Source organism: Camellia sinensis, chromosome 2 (genome assembly GCF_055761805.1).
Source record: "Camellia sinensis isolate YWXY chromosome 2, ASM5576180v1, whole genome shotgun sequence".
Lineage (NCBI taxonomy): Eukaryota > Viridiplantae > Streptophyta > Magnoliopsida > Ericales > Theaceae > Camellia > Camellia sinensis.
In genome coordinates, this window is record NC_138962.1 from 164804075 (window position 1) to 164815860 (window position 11786).

Genomic DNA, 11786 nt, shown 5'->3' on the forward strand with positions numbered 1-11786 from the left:
ATGACGAAATCTATTAATTAGAAATGGAATCATCATTCACAATTTAAAAAAAAAAAAATCATTCCATACAAGAACTTAAAGAATGATCATTTTATTTGATTACAACTCATTTCAATAAACTAAATAAAACATAAATTTAAATGAATAACGAATGGAAAGCAACGCAACTCAATTCAATCAGCGAGCATTCCTAATCTAAACGCAAACGTTTTCTTCAAAAAGAACTTCTATTATTCTCATTCTTTCTTATCTTTTTGATAAATAAATAATACATACACGCAACCAAAGTTTAAAAATAAGCAAATCGTGACCAAGATCACAAAAATAATGGGTGGTAGGTACTCTTCATCTGCAAGCAAATTGACTAACAAACAAATTCTTTTTTTTTTTACTATAAATAAATTAACAATAATCATCATTCCATCACCTATTAGCGAGTTCCCATTCATTTTCTTGTTTGCTCTGTCTTCACATCTTCAACAACCCTTTCAAGAACAAAAGCAATGGTTCTCCTCTCAGCTATTTTCAGTTGCATCATGCCATCATCGTGGTCACCACGCATCTCTGACGATGCCAATGGCCAAAACTTGAAAGCTCGTTCGTCGGAGAAACCCAAAAGGAAAGCAACAAAATCATCAGGAGCTCCAATTGTGTTGTCATACTTCCCTGTAAATTCCCAACTCTCTCGCTTGTAGTTATTTATTTATGAAGCACTTCAGTTTGATATGGTATATTTGGGTATTGCCATGGTACTACCAATTGATGAAGGCATAAAGACATGAATCCCTAGTTTATGGGTATGCCTTTGGTTATTTTTTTACTCTTACGCATGAAGACTTCAGTCCTGGGTATTTACTCATGTGGACCTTACAACTTCATGTCTAGTAGTAAAAAAATTTGGTGATAAATTTTTCTTTTCATAACAATTTTTTGTTTTAATTTTTTAATATTTTTAAGAGTGGTAAATCGGGTCTATCTTTTGTACTTTGATGAATGAATTTTTTTTTTATCATATGTTAGTGAGATCTTCTATGATTCGTATTCATCAATTTTCGTATCAATGAACTTTTTATTTATTTTATTTTATTACATTTTATTTTTAAACATGGTTCACGACTTTATTGGGTTTATTGATGATAAGTCTATTTCTAAGGGAAATAAGGATTGATCTTTTATGGATATAAAAACATGATTAATGTAATAGTTTGGTAAGAAAAACAAACCATTGTTTTGATTTATTTATTTTTCCATTTTTACACCATTGTAGGTAGATCACCACTAGACCATCGGTGCAGCCATCAAAAAAATGCTCGAAAAGTCGTCGGTAGTAGCAACTAGTGTTGTGGTGGTGACATGAATAGATAGTTTGACATATAAGTGACATGTGGACAAATAGAGGATGACATATGAACAAATAAATAGATGATACTTGGACAGATAAATAATATGGACAAATAGATGGGAAGTGGATATAAATAGATATACAAGAGTAATATGGTCTTTCAAATTATTTTGTCATTTTAGCTTCAAAAATTTTTAAATTGGATTTAAGTGCCAAGGGCCCTTAATGATTTGTAATATAAGGACAATAGTTAAGACGGACTTCTATTATGGTGTGTTCCCTTTGTAACATAATCACAATGCTTCATAATTGATATCGTCAAAATCTAATAACCTTTTCTGATAACAGTGGAGTGTGTATAATAGTATTTTGAAAGAAGTATTCTAAATGAAACCATATAATGTATATCCCTCACCACCCCACTCTCACCATCACCTTCACAACCACTAGATTCACCACACCATCAGCACCTCCATTACACCACTACTCCTACCCACCTCAGCACTAGCACCACCTCATTCTCTTCCACTACCACCACCAAGATACCACCTCCACCTCAACACTATCACCACCACTAGCACCTCCTATACTACCCTACCACATCCACATCCACATCCACCTCACCTACCACCTCCACCTCCACCAATGCCTTCTTTTTCCACCCCCACCCCCACCCCCCGCCCCCACCACTACCTCCTTCACCACCATGCCACAATTTCCTGCACTATCCCCTCTACCACCACTCCACCATTGCCACCTCCTCCACTATACCACCTCACCACCATTAGACAAAAGAAATTAATAAAATGAATGGATTAGTTGGATTGATTTGTTCAACTTGCCCAATTCAATTCAATCTACTTATTAAATATATGGAGTTGAATTGTGTTGTTTTATTGCACAATTCATTTTGACTCACCTAAACTTACCTATATTTAAAAGTAAACTAAATTGGAAGTCCTAATTTTAGGTGCCACGTGGACCATAAATGGGTCTAACAATTTAACTAAGTCCAACTTTCGGGATAAAATATAAATCACAAACTTTTTAAAAACTGGGATGGGTTAGGCAGGCCACCGCCCGTGCTCACTCCTATGGGGATTTAGCTCTAATTGTGTAATGCATGGTATAGTTGAGATAAGTGATTTGGATGATTCAAAAAATGGTAGTTGTGATTTTGTGTAATTATTGGATGGTCATTAATTTTGATGTATATGTATACAAAGTGTATAAAAGGGAATTGGGGTGGGTGCTATACAGGGCACAATAGTCATTGTCTCATTTTCAGGTCTCATTTTGATGATCAAAAATATTCACTTTTTAAGATACATTCAAAAACCCTTTCATCGAATGCATATATAAAAAAAAAAATGAATGGTAAATGTAATTTAAAGTATAAAACTGAATACAAATAATATTTGATGAAATAGTTACCGATGTTCGATTACCTTGAATTTTTACAAGCATGTTCTATTCGATGTAAAATAAAAAATGAATGATTTAAATAATCAAAATAAGACCCGAAATAAGCCACATCAGCTGCAAAAAAAATGGTTGCTATGCCTACAAAGGCCACCCCAATCCCATATAATAGTCTGTAAATGTATTTTAAACTAGGGTTATCTAAATTTTACTTTAGTCTATGTGATTTCACCCTTGTAGTTTTATTTAAATTTTCCTTTAGTCCTGTAATTTTAAATTGAACAAATTGATGCACTTTAAATATAGTTTCAATTTAGTCATTCCATTCAAATTGGAGGTTAGAATTAATAATATTGAAGACACTTGTCAATTTAGATGGAAGAATAAAATTGAACAAGTCGCTACACTCTTTGCCTCATTTGGAAACAAGCTATTTTAATTTTTTTTTAATTTTTTACAAAAAGATATACAAAAAAGTAAAGAGAGTGATGTAACAATTAATAGAGAGTTTTTGACTTTTTAGTTAAAATCTCAATCTCCAAATCAGAAGTATAGTTTCAATTTGGTCATTCTATTCAAATTGAAAGTTAGAATTAATAATTTTGGGAACACTTGTCAATTTAAATAGAAAAATCAAATTGAAACTGGGTTTAAAATGTAAGAAAAAAATATTCAAATTAAAATAATAAAAATTAAAATATTTTTTTTTATTAGCAAAAAGAAGACTTCATTGATGAAATATAAGAAAAATTACATCAATAAAGAGGAGCTTATAGCTGTAACAAGCTCTAACCTCCTAGTTGGTAAGAAACTAACGCACAAAGCAAAAGCAAAAGCAAAAGCAAAAAAACCAGAAAGATTAAACCAGCATCCCTTCAAAGCTGTGGCTCTACAACAGCCCAACCAAGCACCAAAACCAGATCAACAGGCAAAGCCACGAATTACTACAACAGGTTTGTTTAATCCAACACTGCAGCAAAACAGATGAGGCACATGATCATAGCATTCACCAAGAACACCCCATTCACACAGACCAGCAGCAGAACAGCAGCACAGCACCAAACAGATCAGGCACTACAACAGCCCTTCCAAGCACCAAAATAGAACAGGCAGAGTAGACAACCAGTCCTTCAGATATTCTACACAACCTTGAACTATACTGCCATGAATTACTACAACAGCCCTACATTCCATCCAAGCACCAGGTTTGTTAAATCCAACACAGCAACAAAACAAATGAGGCACATGATCATAGCATTCACCAAGAACACCTCATTCACACAAACTAGCAGCAGAGCACCAGCTCCCAAAGCCAAGCATTCAGAATCTCAGACCAGCAGCACAACTCCAAAATGACCCAGTCCAAACATCACAGTAAGGAGAAAAACCCAAACAACCAGAGCACACCAGCAGCACCCCAAGGCTAATCATCAAGACCAGAACAACAGACAACCAGGGTTAATGTGCTGATACCCTGTTGAGCTGCAAAAAGACACCATAATTCCAATTCTAAATTGCCTTCCAACTGTAAAAGCCACCAGTGCAATCTGCTGCAGAAACTCCTAGGGCAAGCACCTTCTAATCTGTTGCAAATTATGCACCAAATCATGGACGGTGTAGTTCAAAGCTGGGACATAGGATTTAACCCATAAAGCAATTCGAACCTCAATGGTTTCACACAAAGCTACAAAATTAGGCTCCACCCCATTGAACACAGAGTCATTCCTCTGTTTCCATATGGACCAGAAAATAGCATATGGTATTACACTCCACAACTTCTTTTCAAGTTGCCTCATTCTACAAGCAGACCACCACTGAAGAACACTCTGAACCGAACCTAGAGAAGCCCACTGCAGCCTCCACCCTTTGACAAAATAAGACCATATCAGCCACACAGAAGGGCAGTGAAGTAATACATGGTTAATAGTTTCCTCCACTGCTTTGCAGAAAACATAGCAAACATCAACATTGGCATTAAGGATACCAATCCTGCGCAAATAACTAACAGATTTGATTCTTCCCCTCCAAACTGACCAACCAAAGAATTGTAGAGTAGGGGCCTTCCACAAAAAACTAGAGATCAAACTATTAGACCCAAAGCCCAATTCAAACCACTGATAGACAGATGATACACTGAAGCAACCAGTTGTATTAGCATTCCAAGTCAGACAGTCATCAACATTATCTCTGAGCAAAGGGGGACTACTTGGATGCACTAGCAATCTACTCAATTCTTCTTCCTCCCAAGCAAAGAGGGACCTCCTAAAATTAAACACCCAATTCTCATATACATCTCTATTGCTGTGAAACATGAATATAGACCCTTGTTTATCAACTGATAGAGAATATAGTCTAGAAAACTCATCTCTAAGACAAACACCCTCTGCCCAACTATCAAACCAAAATCTAATTCTTCTACCATCCCCAATCTTGACCACAACATTGCTCCTAAAAAATTGCATAAGATCTACCCTAGAAACCACAGTGTAAATAATGTCAACCCAAATCTTGGAGAAGCTGCTAACCCTCTCAGTAGAAGGAAACCATGCCCATCCTGACTCCCTGTACTTACCACATATAACATCCTTCTAGAGAGAGTTCTCTTCAGTACCAAACCTCCACCACCACTTCATTAAAAGGCATACATTCATAATTCTAGTTCTCTTAACACCCAACCCTCCTATGTTTTTACTTTTAGAAACATCCTCCCATTTCACCAAGTGCACTTTCCTCCTCAGATCTGAGCCACCCCAAAGAAAAGCAGACTGAATACTTTCCATCTTTTTTGCTACCATCTCAGGCATCTTAAAGATTGAGAGATAAAAAATAGGTAAGCTGGCAAGAACAGACTTAATCAAGGTCAGCCGACCTGCAAAGGATAGATATCTTCTCTTCCAAGAAGCAAGTCTTTGTTTACACTTATCAATCACTAGCAGCCAAGTTCTACTACTTCTTGGGCTGGCCCCTAATGGCAGCCCCAAGTATTTAATGGGCAATTTCTAGAATTTACAATTCAACCTACTTGCAAAATCTTGACCCAGTTCATCTGGAATCCCCACCTCACATACCACACTTTTATTAAAATTAATTCTAAGTCCTGACAAGACTTCAAAGCACCTGAGAATTCGTTTTATAATAACTATTTCCCCCCAATTAGCATCACAGAACAAAATGGTATCATCTGCAAATTGAAGATGAGTAATCCGAAGACCACTGGGCCCAACAGACGCCCCTCTAATTAGGCCCAAATTTTTAGCTCTACCCAGCAAGATACTCTCTTCCTCCCTCCCTATAAATAAAGCTAAATTCTCTAATGTCACTCGTCTTTTCTCACCGTTTCACATTCAGAAAGCATTTTCAACTACGTCTAATCTAAGAGAAAAACACCTCAAATAATACAAAATATGGTTGTTTTCTCAGCCATTTTCGGTTGCTTCTTTCCATCATCACCGGCACGGGTTTCAGATGATACCGGAAGCCAACAAGTGAAAGCAGCTTCAATGGGAAAATACAAAAGGAACTCAAAATCATCAAAAGGAGCGCCAATTGTGGTGTCGTACTTCCCAGTTAACTCGCAGTTCTCTCGCTTGTAGTAATTGAAGTTCATGGAACATGTAGTAGAGTTTGAAAGTCTTCACAATTCATGTTCCCCCTGTTTTATGTATTTTCTATTGCATGATGGCGTCTCTTGATTTTCTTATTTCAAACTTGTCACCGCAGCGTGCAGTTTTAGTTGAAAATGCATTGACGACTGGGGGGACATGAAATTTAAGAACAGAAGGATCTTAAAATCATACAAGTTTCCTTGAAGAGTACTCTGATGATGGCAAAATCAAGGAAAGGAAATGGCAATAAGTACTTGTTGCACAAACAGTAGTGTTACATGGGTTTCATTCTTCACATGATCTTCTGGATTGAATGATTTGTGATGTGTGTGCGGGAGAGAAAATAATATTTCATTGTAATTTAATTAATTAAACGCATTAATAAGATTGTCTTCATCTGTTTGATTTCTCCAAACTCAAGTAATCTTTTGATGCTTCTGTATGGTGGCGTTTGAGAATACTAAACTGAAATCCCAACCATTCAATTTCTACTGGCACATGAAGTAGAAGTGTAATTTGTGATGTTAATTTTATTTATTTATTTATTATTATTTATTATTATTATTATTATTATTATTATTATTATTATTATTATTTGAGAGAGAGAGAGAGAGGGGAGACTATTTATTATTATTATTATTATTATTATTATTTATTTATTATTCATTTTCCGTATTTCGTTTACACTGAATTTTTTTAATATTTTAAGTATTTTTTTTTTAATTTTTAAACACACCTAATATAAATACACTTAAAAAGTATAATATTTGTGAAAAAAATCTTTTAAAAAATTACTAAGTATCAAAATACAAAAAGCAAAAAAACGAAAAAACAAAAACAAAAAATCAATACTTTTTTTTTTTTTGCATTTTTGGGTATTTATTAATTTTTTAAATATTTAAATATATCTAAATAAGGTACATTTAAAAAAGTAAAAAAAAAATACTTAAAATTTTAAAAATATTCACTAAAAATAAAAAAATACGAAAAATAAAAAATAAGGAGGGAGAACACTAAAGTTTTTTAAGAAAACCCCAGCCACTTTCCATTAGGGCTGAGTAAGGAATCCGTAAAATTCGTGATCCGATACGGTCCAGTTCAATCTGGTAGGTTTGGATTAATTTTTTGAATTCATGGTTTTGTTCTGGATTGAAAAATAAAAAATTTGTAGTCCACGGATCGATTCCGGATTGAACCCCACAGTTCTGGATTTGAATCGACCCGGACCGTATACAAATAGCCTATATTTATATTATACACCCTCCTGCATAGTATCTTCTCTTATTTTATATAAAACTTAAACCCGAACCAAAACTCGCATAGTATCTTCTTTTATTACTTTTGTTTGTTGCTTTTTAGTTTTAATTTGTAATGATCTAAATACTTATGGAAGAACCAATTTTTTTTATGATTGTTTAAATTCTAGAACAGTATATCGCTATTATGGAAAAACATGTTATTCTGGAACTAATATTATTTTTTTTTTATCAGCAAAAAAGAAACTTTATTGATGGAATAAACAAATACAAGGTACAGGGCAAATTACATCAATAAAGAAAAGGAAAGTGCAAAAGCATTACAATGAATTAAATGATCCCAACTAGGTTGGCATCACAAAGTTCATCCTATCATTTGCTAGCACCCCCAAAGTTGGTGAAAGACCAATGAAAACAGTACAGACCAGAGCAACATCAAAACAGCCACCCAACTCAGACATCCAGCCAATCATCTGAGATAATACAACCAACCAACCATTGCTAGCACCTAAGCATAACAGACTAGCAGAATAAGACCTCAGCAGAGCAGCAGACAGGGCCATAAAGACAGACTACAGCATCTGATGTAGGACACACCAGAGAGCACCAATTCAGATCAAAATGCAGAACTAGAACACAGCCCAGAAACAACCTCATTTTAAAGTCCTTATGCTCATTATGCTCGCATAATCTCCACAGCAGAACATCAACAGCTAGGAGCTCCTAACTCCAAGCAGCCTAACCAAGCTTCACCTGACTCAAAACACCAATGCCCCTCCCAGGCACAGCCTAATCAAAACTAGTTGACATGAGCAAAGCAGATCAAGACATCAATCCAAATATATAGCAGCAAAGTCCACCACAAGGTAAGTCCTGCCCATTATCAGTAGCTCATCTTCACTAATGCCAGCCAAATGCTTCTGCCCTTAATAGCTATTGGATGGTGGAAATGCTGCAACCTTTCTAGTCACAATCTCAATAAACTTGTTGGCTATTACACTAACATACATTAATGATCCTTCACATATCACAAACACCAACACAAATCTACAGAGTAAGAAGCAACTAAAACACAACAATATACAACAAATAGCCCTCGTAACCTTAGCACAGATCCCAACATCATACCAGCATAGATAAACAAAGCAGAACACACAACAGCCAGAGCAGAATAGCAAATTAGCAGTAGCTGATTACAATGGTAACCAGCAACACAACAAGCAAAGCAAAGCAAAACAGGAAAGCCAGACCAAACAGATATACACCATACATGTTGTATCTTGGTCACAACCTAAACCAAGATATAACAAGATAAAACTAATAGCCCCTGCAACCTTAGCACAGATCCCAACATCATACCAACAAAGATAAACAAAACAAGAGTTGTACAGCAGCCAGAGCAGAATAGTAGATTTGCAGTGGCTAATTACACAGGTAACCAGCAACACAACAAACTAGAACACATTGTCACCAACAGATCCAGAACACAACAAACTAGAAGCCAAAGCAAAGCACACCAAAGTAGGAGAGCCAGACCAGACAAATACACACCACAACCAGCCAAGTAAAGAAGCAACAGAAGTAGCAACCAATCAATCTTCAGCCAATCCTTATAGGTTTTAACTCACCTATTTGATATTTGAAACTATCTCATGAATGGAATAGAAGCACCCCATATCATAGGACTTCAACCACATGGCCACTCTAATTTTTATTAACTCACACAAATCTACAACAGCAGATTGAGTATTGTTGAATATCCAATCATTTTTGTATGTCCACAAGGACCAAACACAAGAAATGAAAACCACTCTCCAAACTAGCTTTTTTCCTTTTTCCTGACCTTCCACCCTAACCACCATTGCATCAACTCTTCAAAAGATCCCGGTATCACCCATTGAATTCTCCACTAATCCATAATATTAGACCAAACATGCCACACAAAAGAACAAGACAGAAGAAGGTGATTAGAATATTCCACCTCAGCTTTGCACAACACACAGGGCATAATCCCAGAACCAGACTACACTCCAATACTACCAAGGAAGGTAGATGTTTTAAGCCTACCTTTCCATGCAAGCCAAGTAATAAATTTAGCCTTAGAAGGGGCAAAGTTATGCTAAACCAGATTTGATGAGTTGAGAACAGGACCAACACTTTGCTTATACCAATTATACACACTTCCAACTGTAAATAACCCTGACTGCTCAGCTTTCTACCTTATTGAGTCCTTCTGATTTAGATGAATGCAAAGGCCCTGCTCCTAATAGATTTTGCATCCTTAACACCTCATCTTCTTCCCAACCAAATAAAGGCCTTCTAAAATTAAAACACCATCTGTTTATATTGTTTCCACAAGAAATCTGCATTTTAAGGGTGATCTCTTTATCTAGATTCAGCTAGTACAACCTAGGGAATTGGGATTTAAGGCTTGATGATCCCATCCAAACATCATCCCAGAACTTCACCCTATTCCCATCACCAATCCTAATCTCCACATTTTCCACAAAGAAGTTATACAACCTAGGATTTGAATTGGGAACAACAATCACATCTCTCCAGATAACAGAAACATGATCAAGATCATTTACTCCAGGGAACCATTGACCTTCTAAAACACCATATTTAGCACATATCACAGTTTTCCACAAAGCCTCATCTTCCAAGGCATATCTCCACCACCACTTAAGCAACAAACACTCATTAGTCACTCTAATATCTTTTATTCCAAGACCCCATTGATTCTTATTCAGCTGCACCTATTTCCATTTTACCAAATGGATCTTTCTTTTAGCTTCATTCCCTTCCCATAGGAATCTAGCTTGAATCTTATCAATTTCTTTAGCAACACACTCGGGTATCTTAAACAAAGACATATAATATATAGGGAGGACAAAATAGATTTAATCAGAGTGACTCTTCCTGCATAAGAAAGCATTCTTCTCTTCCAACCAGATAATTTCTTTTTAAATCTATCCACCACTGGCTGCCAGGTTTGTTCCCTACCTGGGTTGGCACCAAGAGGCATCCAACATACTTTAATGGAAGCTTCTGACTCAGACAGTTGAGTTTGGCTACAAACTCTTCAACCAACCCATCATCCACTCCCACACCACAAAACATGCTTTTTTGAAAATTTATCTTCAACCCCGAGATCACTTCAAAACATCTCAAAATGCGTTTCACAGCTACAATCTCAGCCCATTCAGCCTCACAAAATAGAATAGTGTTTTCAGCGAACTGTAGATAAGATATGTTAACCTCCCTATCACCCACTACCACTCCTTTTATGATTCTCAGCTCCTTAGCTCTTCTCAACAATATGTTTAGCCCTTCCGCAAAAACATTAAACAAGAAAGGGGAAAGAGGATCGCCCTGTTTTAGCCCTTTTTGTGGACAAAATTCAACGGATGGTAAGCCATTGACCAAAATAGAGATTCTAGCAGATTCCAAACATTCTTTCATCCAACCAACCCATCTTGGTCCAAACCCAAAACTAGACAACATCTGCAACAAACAATTCTAGTTAACAGTGTCATATGCTTTCTGAAAATCCAATTTGAGAATGAGGCCTTCTTCTTTGATTTTTTCCACCAATCCACTACCTCATTTGCTATCAACACACCATCCAAAATATTTCTTCCCCCTACAAAAGCAGACTGAACCTTATCAATCACACTTGATAAGACTAGCTTGATTCTATTAGCCAAAACTTTGGACAACATTTTATAAGGAGAATTTATCAAGCTAATAGGACGGTAATCAATAAGAGAGTTAGGATTATCCTTCTTGGGGATAAGAGTAACAAAAGTGCAATTTACCCCATAACCTAATTTACTATTATTGTAAAACTCCTTCATGAACTTCATGATGTCACATTTCAAAAACTTCCAGCTTTTTTCAAAAAACAGCATATTGAACCCATCAGGGCCTAAGGCTTTGTTACCGTCACATTCTTTTATAGCAGCCCATATTTCTTCCTCTGTGAATTCTCTCTCCAGACTATCAACTACTTGGTTATCCTCAATCTTCTTGAACTCTCCTCCAATGCTTGGCCTATACCTCCATTGTTCAGTGAATAAATTCTGGAAATGATGACAAACTGCTTGTTTGACCTCACTAGGTTCTTCAACCTCAACCCCATTAACCTCAATAAAGGCA

At 36.1% G+C, this 11786-nt stretch overlaps 1 long non-coding RNA gene across 1 annotated transcript; it reads left to right on the top strand.

The window, feature by feature from the left end:
- The first annotated feature begins 248 nt into the window (after positions 1 to 248).
- LOC145820436 (uncharacterized) lies at positions 249 to 1682 on the top strand. Its single transcript, XR_014361983.1, has 2 exons — positions 249 to 668; positions 1268 to 1682. It is a non-coding gene; the product is annotated as an uncharacterized LOC145820436 (long non-coding RNA).
- The last annotated feature ends 10104 nt before the right edge of the window (positions 1683 to 11786 follow it).